The sequence below is a fragment of the Zalophus californianus genome, chromosome 13, assembly GCF_009762305.2.
Source record: "Zalophus californianus isolate mZalCal1 chromosome 13, mZalCal1.pri.v2, whole genome shotgun sequence".
NCBI lineage: Eukaryota > Metazoa > Chordata > Mammalia > Carnivora > Otariidae > Zalophus > Zalophus californianus.
In genome coordinates, this window is record NC_045607.1 from 4,237,451 (window position 1) to 4,248,615 (window position 11,165).

Consider the following 11,165-nt stretch of genomic DNA (forward strand, 5'->3'; position numbering starts at 1 on the left):
TTCAGCTCCTGAAATACCCGCCATTCCTAATTCCCTGGCCTCATCAAATGGTGCATCTGTCCGCCAGTTGGCTCATAGCCTGACCAAGCTGTCACCGAGTCTGTTTTTATTGTTTCTCTCTTCCGAACACCCTCTGCTCTGTGTCCTCTCCCTTGGTGGCACTTTCCCGTTCAAGACGCCAAGCCTGGGTGAGCCCTTCCATCTTCCTCCTCCCTGCACCTAAGAGGTTAACTATTTCTGGAAGAAAACCACACAGCTGGGTGCTTGGGTGGCTCAGTTGGTGAAGCATCTGCCTTTGGCTCGGGTCATGATCCCTGGGTCCTGGGTTCGAGCCCCGCATTGGGCTCCCTGCTCAGCGGGAAGCCTGCTTCTCCCTCTGCCCCTCCCCCCTGCTTGTGCTCACTTGCTCTCTAATAAATAAAATCTTTGGGGGGAAAAAAACTGGGCTGGTTTCACTTTAATGCTTGTCAGCCTCAAACAGACACAGCGTCACCAGAGGATCTACTTTGATTCGCTGATACATTTGCTGTTCTTTCAGCACATCAGCCATTATGCCTTCAACCCTCCACACCCTTCTTCTGCCCTTTACATGATTCACTGAGCAAGTTGAAGGCGGCGGACGTCAACTCCCTCATCCCTCCACCAACCAGGCAATCCTGCCTCCATTTGCACTCATTCCTCCTGCCCGAAGCCTCGCCCTGCACCTGAGCCCCGCAGTCTGCCCCTTACGTTGTCTCGAAGATTTTGATCTTTTGCTGATCCCTCTCCTAACGTGTCAGTCTCTCCTGTTCTGGATCATCGTCACCATAAACATGCTCCCAAATCACCCATCTTTAAATATATATGTAGGGCGCCTGGGTGGCTCAGTCGTTAAGCGTCTGCCTTCGGCTCGGGTCATGATCCCAGGGTCCTGGGATCGAGCCCCACATCAGGCTCCCTGCTCAGCGGGAAGCCTGCTTCTCCCTCTCCCACTTCTCCTGCTTGTGTTCCCTCTCTTGCTGTGTCTCTCTCTGTCAAATAAATAAAATCTTATATATATATATATGCAATATGTACGTATTAGTACAAGTGTGGAATGGGCGCTTTCCTCTGTGCTCCTCCCACTGCACCCAACTTCTAAATGTCCATGGTCCTCAGGACTGTTGAGGCCTCTCTTCACATCCTCAGGGCCTTGGAATAACCTTGACACACCGACGGCTTCCAGTTGCATGGTTACAGGTCAGATTCTCCCCCGAACTCCAGGCTGAAAAATGCATCTGCCGAGGGATGCCTGGCTGGTGCAGTCTGTAGAGCGTGCATTCTTGATCTCGGGGTTGTGAGTTTGAGCCCCATGTTGGGGGAAGAGATGACTTAACAAAATTTTGAAAAAGGAAAGCATCTGCCTACTTGTGATCTCCATTCAGGTGTCTCACATCTCCTGTTTGACTTAGCAATGTTTTAGTCAGCCACACACACCTCAAAGTGCGTCACCCGCCCAAGCTTTCTCATTTCTGCCAGTGGTATCACATTCACAGAGTTCAAATCAGAAACCGGGAACCATCCACTGTTGCTGCCGCCATCCCTCTACATCTAGTCCCTTAGCAAACCCATCAACTCCACCTCCGGTCAATCATCTGGAATCTGTCCACCTCTGCCCCTCTCTGTCATGGTCTCAGACATCATCCTCTCTAACTACACCAATCTTCTTCCTGCCACTACTGACCCTTCTCCAGTCTTCTCCCACAGCTGCAGAATTGGTCACATCACATCACCCTGTTTAAAATTCGTGCCGTGGGTTCCCTGTGGGTTACCCTGCATGTGGGTAATGGTCAAACTCTGTGTCATAGTGTCTTCAAAAGTGTGGGCCCCAAGGCTAAGATCAAGATATCCTCAGGGCTGCACTCTTTTCTGGAGGTTCTAGGAGAATCTGCCTCCTGTTCATTTGGCTTTGTTGGAACAATTCACTTCCTCATGGTTGCAGAGCTCTTTTCTTGCTGGATGTAAACTCAAGGTCATTCCCAACTTCTAGAGGCTACTGCATTCCTTGGCTTGTGGTCCCCTTCCTCCATCTTCAGAGCCAGCAAAGAGGTCGAATCCTCATGCAGCATCCCTTTGATCCACTCTTCTGCCTCGGTCTTTAGCTGTTAAGCTAGTAGATTGGGCCCACCTAGATAATCTCTCTGCTTTAAGATCGTCTGATTAGCAGCCTTAATTTTCATCTGCAAAGCTCATGTCCCTTGTCATGTAACATGTCATAGTCACAGATTTAGGGAGGATTTAGGATATGACCATCTCTGGTGGACCAATATTCTGCCTGCTACAGTCACCATTTATAATAATGTGAAAAAGTATCACATTCTTAGGAATGAATGTGCAAGTCCTCTGGGCAAAAGAGCTATAAAATATTATTGGGGAAAAAATTTTAAAGGCTGTTGAATCTCCTTAAGATAGAATTTTGAAGCTTTTTGTGCATTGAAACTCTATCTGGGTTCGGACCATCCCCAGAATAAAAAAGAGCCACATTTTATATACACGCAATTGCTCTTCTGTGTTAAACTTCAACAACTTGCACGAGGAAATTTAAGTGGCGAAATACGTTCTTTTAAAAGCCATATGAATTTCTGGGTGCTGTTTGCAATATTATAAATCCATCATCAGAATCTACGTTGTTTTGATTTGGTACTTAAATCATACTTATCGACTGAAAATTATCTTGAAAGTAGTATGACTCCAACAAAAGTATGACTTTACTATATTAAAGACTTATAACTTGGTAAATTTATTCCCTTCTTTGGAATTGTGCTCCCCAAAGTCTTGATGATTTAGTATGCCAAACTGTAGACTGGTTATGTTATCTGAAGACATTAGATCATTATCTGAGTTTTGCAGCACTATATACTTTAAGCAGAGGCATGACTGGTCACATCTTTTAGCATTTAACATTTGCCTAACTAAAAAGATTGCCACATCTCGGGACACCTGAGCGGCTCAGTCATTAAGTGTCTGCCTTCGGCTCAGGTCATGATCCCAGGGTCCTGGGATCGAGCCCCGCATCTGGCTCCCTGCTCCGTGGGGAGTCTGCTTCTCCCTCTCCCACTCCCCCTGCTTGTGTTCCCACTCTCACTGTCTCTCTCTGTCAAATAAAATCTTTAAATAAATAAATAAATAGCCACGTCTCAAAACATGCTTCTGTCATTGCTGAAGCAGGATATGTCAGCCTATTTGAATATAATTGGCTTTTTGAAGTAGTTGTGACCACAAAGCATCTTTTTAACACAAAGAGCTATGCACCATTTGAAATTACTCAGATAATGTCTTCATAGAAGGTGTGAATCCCAGGTACTTAATGCTTCCAATATTATGGTGCCAGTATGAAAGGAGGCAGGAGGGAAAAAAAAGATCGATATAAACTAATCAAGTGAATTTCACTGCAGCGTATTTTTATGGGAAGTCCTTTCAGATGCCAAAGGGCAGCTATAATCTGGAAGACAATTCAGTGAAGATATTTTGTTACATGTTTTGTCACAGATAATTACCAACCACTGTATTCATGGGCTAGGGCTACCATAACAGCATATGGAAACCTGAGCAGCTTAAACGACAGAAACTTATTTTCTCACAGTTTGGAAGGCTGTAGCTCCAAGATGGAGGTACCAGCAGGGTTGCTTTCTGGTGAGCCCTCTCCCTGGCTGGCAGGTGGCACCTTCTCGCTGTGTCCTCTGTGGACTTTCCTCTGTGTGTGCCCTCCTGGTGTCTCTTCCTCTTCTTATAAGGACACTGGTCCTATTGGTTTTAGGAACTCGTCCTTACTGTTACAGGATCGCAGAGTTCTTGTCTCACAAAGAGAAAGAATCTTGCGGACACAAAAGGGTGAAGTGAAATGAAAGTTTATTAAGTGACGGTGAGAGCAGAAAGCAAAGTAGCTGTCTAGAGTGAGAGGGGTCCCAGGTGGGTTGCCACTGAGGGCTTTTAGGGGCAGTCTTTTCTTGAAAACCAGCTGGGAAGCTTGTGGCCTTGAGATTCTTATGCCATCTTGGTTTGAGCACGGACTCTTGATAATACCTTTCATGACTGACTGCTTTGAAGTTTGGTCGTTTTCTGTGATTACACTGTAGCTGCCAAAGAAAAAATACTCCCCACCATCCGAGGCCAGGTGGTCTGTTTCCTTCTTTCTTGTTCACTCTGGCTTAGTGCTTGTGCCTGCCAGGAATAGTCTCAGAGCCCAACCAGGGGTCCCCTACCTTTCCCTGCCTATACCTTAACCCTTTCCTTATTCATTATGACCTCATTTAACCTTAATTATCTCCTTAAATGCTGTCTCCACAGTGAAATTGGAAATTAGGCTTCAACATGAATTTGGGGAAGGTGGGGGACACAATTCAGTCTGTAACAACTAGTAATAAATATCTTTGATACTTACAGTTCTTTCTTTTCTTTTTTTTTTTTTTTTAAAGATTTCACCCATTTATTTGACCGAGAGAGAGGGAACACAAGCGGGGCGAGTGGGAGAGGGAGAAGCAGGCCTCCCGCTGAGCAGGGAGCCCGACGCGGGGCTCGATCCCATGAGATCATGACCTGAGCTGAAGGCAGATGCTTAACGACTGAGCCACCCAGGCGCCCCTACAGTTCTTTCATACAGAGTATTTTGCTGAAAACATTTTGCTCTTACCTTTATTTTACAATGCTTAGTATAAGTGATTAACCTAGCCAGGTTTACTATAAAAAGGACCATCTACATGTACATAATATATGTTACTAAACCATAGAAATAGTATACCAAACTTTTAAAATTAGCATATTTTCCATCCAAAATATTCTTTACCTTAAGATTTAGGACTTTAGGGGCGCCTGGGTGGCTCAGTCAGTTAAACCTCCAACTCTTGGTATCAGAGGCTCAAGGTCATGATCTCAGGGTCATGGGATGGAGCCCTACGACAGGCTTCGGGCTCAGCACAGAGCCTGCTTGGGATTCTCACTCTCCTTTTCTCTCTGCCCCTGCCCCCCAGCCCATGCTCTACCCCCCAATAAAATCTTTAAGAAAAGAAGTGAAAAAAATATTTAGGGCTTTAAAATAAAGGGTTAAATCCAGTAAAGGTTTTGATTATTTTTTGTTACAGGAGATGTTTTTACAACTGAAATAGCATTTCAGGTAAACAAAACATTGGTAAGTACTGATCCTTCATTTTTTTTGTTACCATATATAATTTCTTTAAATAATACTTTTCTTAAAAAATGTGTAATGCTGGGGCACCTGGCTGGCTGGCTCAGTTGGTGGAACGTGTGACTCTTGATCTCGGGGTTGAGTTTGAGCCCCATATTTGGTGTAGAGACTACTTAAAAATCAAATGTTTTAAATAAAGGTATAGAGATGCATGGGTGGCTCAGTTGGTTAAGCATCTGCCTTCAGCTCAGGTCATGATCCCAGGGTCCTGGGATGCAGTCCCACGTCGGGCTCCCTGCTCCGCGGGGAGCCTGCTTCTTCCTCTGCCTGCCGCTCCCCCTGCTTGTGTTCTCTCTCTCTCTGACAAAAAATAAAATTCTTTAAAATAAATAATTTTAAAAAGGTATAATGCCTTAATATTAAAGATTTCTAAATAAAACAAGTATATATACATGTACATATATATACATTATTGGCAAAAATTTAGACAAATGGGGAAATACAGTATATTTGATAATTGAAAGACTCAATTGTAAAGATGTTAATTCTCCCCAAATTGCTCTATAGACTGTATACAATAAAGTAAAAATATCAACAGGATTTTCTTTTTCTTTTTTTTAAAGATTTTATTTATTTGAGAGAGAGAAAGAATGAGAGATAGGTTTGCTCCTCCCTCTGACCCTCTTCCCTCTCGTGCTCTCTCTCATTCTCTCTCTCTCAAATAAATAAATAAAATCTTTAAAAAAAAAAAAAAAAAAAAAGAATGAGAGATAGAAAGCACGAGAGGGAAGAGGGTCAGAGGGAGAAGCAGACTCCCTGCTGAGCAGGAAGCCGGATGTGGGACTCGATCCTGGCACTCCGGGATCATGACCTGAGCTGAAGGCAGTCGCTTAACCAACTGAGCCACCCAGGCGCCCTCAACAGGATTTTCTATGAAATGAATAAGCTAATTCTAAAACTTATGCGGAAAAGCAAAAAGGAGCCGATACAATCTTGGAATAAAACAAGGTGAGAATATTTACATGCAAGTTTCAAAAGTTACTGTAAATCTACAATGTAGCACTTGTGCAAAGACAGACTCATGAAACAAACATGAAAGATACTTTATCTACAACAGCAACAGCACACCAGAACTGTGGGCAATGATATTTTCTTCCCTGTCCCCGCCCCCAGTTTAGATGATCAATAAGTGTATGATGAACAAATGGATTGATGGATGCAGAGGTGAACAGACTATGAAGCTGCTAAAGCTTCAGCTCCAGGGGCCATCATTTGCAAGGGCACTTTCTCAGGTGCTCAGAGAAGCGCTAGTCATGTATTCAGAAGGTTAAAAAAAATTTTTTTTAATTTGTGTGTTTTATTTTCCCTCCCTAAGCTCAGTAATAAAGTCCCTGTGTATTGCATCTGTTCACTTGAGAACATGTCTTTCATTTGACAGATCAAAAGATTAATCTTGTATTTCTCCTCTTCTCTCAAACCAGTCATTGCCTCTATGGAGCATTGACTTCCTTCCTTGAAAATGCTGTTCTGTTGAGCGGTTTTCACTCTGGGACTGAAGGATACCTTTCACCCTCAGGCTTGGTCTAGTAGCACAGGCTGGTTCAGGAGAGATGTTCACTCATCTCTTCTGGGGTCACCATTGTTTGCAAGCAGAGGGGGCTGGGTAGCCTGATTTCAGGACTGCTAGTAAAGCTAAAGGGAAAAGGCTGAGCTACCAGCAAGGGTGCTAGAAGGCCTCTACTGGTTCCATGCACTCTGGCCTTCTTGGAAGCCCTTCATCTCTCACATTATATCAGATACCCTACAGCCCACATTTGAGAATATTTGCATAAAATTGTGTGAGTTGAAATGAATTGCAGTGGATGGTTAGACATGTTTCTTTTTGTAAAAGCTTCAATATTTATTGATATTAGTATTAATAGCTTTAGATTTTTCATTCAGTAATTCCTTCCAGGCTTGCAACATTTTATTGACCTCTTGTAAATTCCAAAGCCCCAGGTTCTGTGTTCATGGATCCAAGGGTTAAATGGCCCTTGTTGCCAACTCTCACTGCTCGGGAAGAGAAGGTTTTCGAAGAGGTGTACTGAGGGCCTATGGGACAAGGAATGGAAGGGCACGACTGAAATTCAGCTCAGTCATGATAGTAAACACCTCACTTCCTATTCTCCCAGGACCAAGTTTTCCACCAAATACTGGGAAAAACTTTATTTGAAGTTGCTGCATTAGGAGATAAAACATTTTTAGAAGCATTTCAAAAGCATAATACTTCGGGGCGGCTGGGTGGCTCAGTCGTTAAGCGTCTGCCTTCGGCTCAGGTCATGATCCCAGGGTCCTGGATCAAGCCCCGCATCAGGCTCCCTGCTCCGCGGGAAGCCTGCTTCTCCCTCTCCCACTCCCCTGCTTGTGTTCCTGCTCTCGCGATCTCTCTCTCTCTGTCAAATAAATAAATAAAATCTTTAAAAAAAAAAACAAAACAAACAAAAGCATGATACTTCAACTGATTAAATTTCTGTCATTTCTAGGGCAGGTGGCATTGGAAGGGTGATGGATAGTTTGGAGATGTGTTTTGGGGGGGAATTTCTTGTAGAAATACTACTTTTGGGGGCACCTGGGTGGCTCAGTCGGTTAAGTATCCAACTCTTGATTTTGACTCAGATCATGATCTCAGGGTGGTGAGATTGAGCCCCGTGCTGGGCTCCATGCTGGGTGTGGAGTCTGCTTAAGATTCTCTCTCTCTCTTAAAAAAAGAAAAGAAAAGAAAAGAAAAGAAATACAACTTTGAATTTGGAAAGATGCTTTGGAATGTTTCAATAACATGACTGAGAATTTTAAGTTTCTGCCTTAGAGATGTCTGAAGGGTATTATTTCTAGTCTTTTTGTGCTTGCTTTGTTTTTTCTGTATACAGAATCCTGTCACCTGTGTTTAGAGATGGTTTTACTTCTTCCTGTCCAGTAGGGAAGCCTTTTACTACTTTTTGTGGCCCAGTTGCTCTGGCTAGAACTTCCAGCAATGTTGAATAGCAATGGTCAAAGTAGTCATCTTCTTCTGGTTCCTCATCTAAGTAGAAGGAAAGCTCTTAGTCTTTCACCATTGAGTATGATGTCCACTATGGGTTTTTCATATATGCCCTTTATCATGTTGAGGAAGTTCCTGTCTATTTCTGGTTTCCTCAGTGTTGTTTTTTTTGTTTTGTTTTGTTTTGTTTGTTTTTGTTTTTTTGTTTTAATCATGAAAGGAGGTTGGGTTTTGTGAAAGAAGATGTTCTTTTCTGCATCAATTGAGATGATCATATGTTTTCCCCCTACATTCTATTAATGTGATGTATTAACATTGGTTGATTTTTTCCTGTGTTGAACAACCCCTGCATTCCTTTTTTTTTTTTTTTAAGATTTGATTGATTTATTTGACAGAGAGAGAGATAGTAAGAGCAGGGACACAAGCAGGGGGAGTGGGAGAGGGAGAAGCAGGCTTCCCACTGAGCCGGGAGCCTGATACAGGGCTCGATCCCAGGACTCCAGGATCATGACCAGAGCCAAAGGCAGAGACGCCTAATGACTGAGCCACCCAGGTGCCCTAACCCCTGCATTGGGGGTTGGTCATGGTGTATAATCTTTGTCATATGCTGCAGAGTTTGGTTTGCTAGTATTTTGTTGAGGATTTTTTACATGTCTCATGAAGGATACTGGTCTATAGTCTTATTTTCTTGTGAGGTCTTTGGCTTTGATATCAGGATAATGCTGACCTCATAGAATGACTTCATATTCTTCTATTTTTTGAAGACTTTGAGAAATATTGGTGTTAATTCTTCCTTAAACGTTTGGTAGAATTCACCAGTGAAGCCATCCGTTCCTCGATTTTTCCTTCTTGGGAGCTTTTTAACTACTGATTCAGTCTCTTTAATGTCATAGGTGTTTCAGACTTTGTATTTTCTCTTGAGTGGGTTTTGATAGTTTGTGGGGGTTTTTGGAATTTGTTCATTGCATCAAGGTTATCTACAATTTTCTTAGTATTCTCATGCACCTTTCTGATTTCTGTAAAGTCAGTGTTAATGGTCTTACTTCTTTTTTGTCAGCCTAGCTAGAATTTGCCAGTTTTGTTAACCTTTCCAAAGAATCAGCTTTTGCTTTTGTTAATTTTCTCTCTTGTTTTTCATTTCTCCCCACCCTTATCTTTATTTCCTTCCTTTGCTAACCTTGGGTTCTCTTTGCTCTTCTTTTTCTAGATTTTTAAAGTGTAAAGTGATTTGAGATGTTTTTTTTTAACGAAGATATCTACACCTATCATTTTTCCTCTGAGCACTTGGAAACATCGGAAAAATGGAAATCTAGACTCTTTATTGCATACACATTGAAAAAAGTTAACATTATAAGACTTCTGGTAGAAAATATAAGACAAGACCTTTATAAATTCTTTTTTTTTAAGATTTTATTCTTTTATTTGACAGAGACACAGTGAGAGAGGGAACACAAGCAGAGGGAGTGGGAGAGGGAGAAGCAGGCTTCTTGGGGAGCAAGGAGCCCGATGCGGGGCTTGATCCCAAGACCCTGGGAACATGACCTGCACCGAAGGCAGATGCTTAACGACTGAGCCACCCAGGCACACCTCTTTATAAATTCTTAGGACACAAAAAGCACTAATCAGTAAAGAGGCAATCGGTAAATTGGACTTCATCAGACTTTAAAACTACATTCTGCTGATGATACTGTTGAAAATAAAAATGTAAGCCACAAATTGAGAGAAAATCGTTGAGGTTAGAAAATGTAAGGAGCTGGGGCGCCTGAGTGGCTCAGTTGGTTAAGCGACTGCCTTCGGCTCAGGTCATGATCCTGGAGTCCCGGGATCGAGTCCCGCATCGGACTCCCTGCTCAGCAGGGAGTCTGCTTCTCCCTCGGACCCTACCCCTTTCTCATGCTCTCTCTATCTCATTCTCTCTCTCAAATAAATAAAATCTTTAAAAAAAAAAAAAAGAAAATGTAAGGAGCTTAGAAGCCGCTGCTCCATCCTAAAAAGTAAAAAGCTGAACTGCCTGAAAAATCAACAGTGCTTCTGGGCTCTGGAAGAGAGAGGAGGACATAGGCAACATGCTGCCTCAAAAATTAGAGGGACAGACAAGTAGATTAACAGCTTCCATGACCCAAGACCACAAACGGAAACCACCATGGAAGCAAGTGCTGAGTAGGAAAGCCTGCACTGTGATTGAGGAATCGCTGGAGGCTCGGTGTGGACAACTGAGAATTACAAACTCAGGGGCACTGATTCATAGGGGGCCCCCACAGTTTTATGAGAGTGACCGCCAGGAGCTTGACCAGGTCTCCACAGTAAATATCAGAGGAAAAACCCCCTTGTTCTTCCAGTAGGCAGAGGGGAAAAGAAACCATTTTGAAATATACTAGAGAACCCTGCTCTCACAAGACCTGCCCTCAGGAGAAACTAGCTAACCGGAGCCAAATCTGCCTGGGTATTATCAGAACCTAAATGACCTGGGGGAAAGACAAGACCCAAATCCAATCAGCTCCAGTTACTTGGGGGAGGGGAAATGCCCAATTCCAGCCCACTCTGGCCATCCCCTCCTAAAGGGAAGAAAAAAATGATAAACACTTTTAAAGTTAACAATCCAGTGGTGGAAGCTCACCTAAAGACTGAGACCTAATCATAAGCCTATAGATCACTTCCCCCCTACACCTCGCCATCACATTACTAAAGGCTTATTTATAACCCTTGTGTTTACATGGTGTATCATGCCCCACTATCAAGAAAAAGTTCAAGGCATATCAAAAGGTAAAAACACAATTTGAAGAGACAGCAAGCATCAGAACTAGACATGGCCAGGATTTTGGACTTAACAGACTGGGAATTTCAAAAAAGCTATGATTGGGGCACCTGGGTGGCTCAGTCAGTTAAACATATGACTTTGACTGAGGTCATGATCTCAGTGTTACAGGATTTTTACTCTGTTGGTGCCCACAATTCTTGTTCAGTCCGCTTCAAAGAATGAAGAGGTAGACCAGACAGTGATTGGTGGGC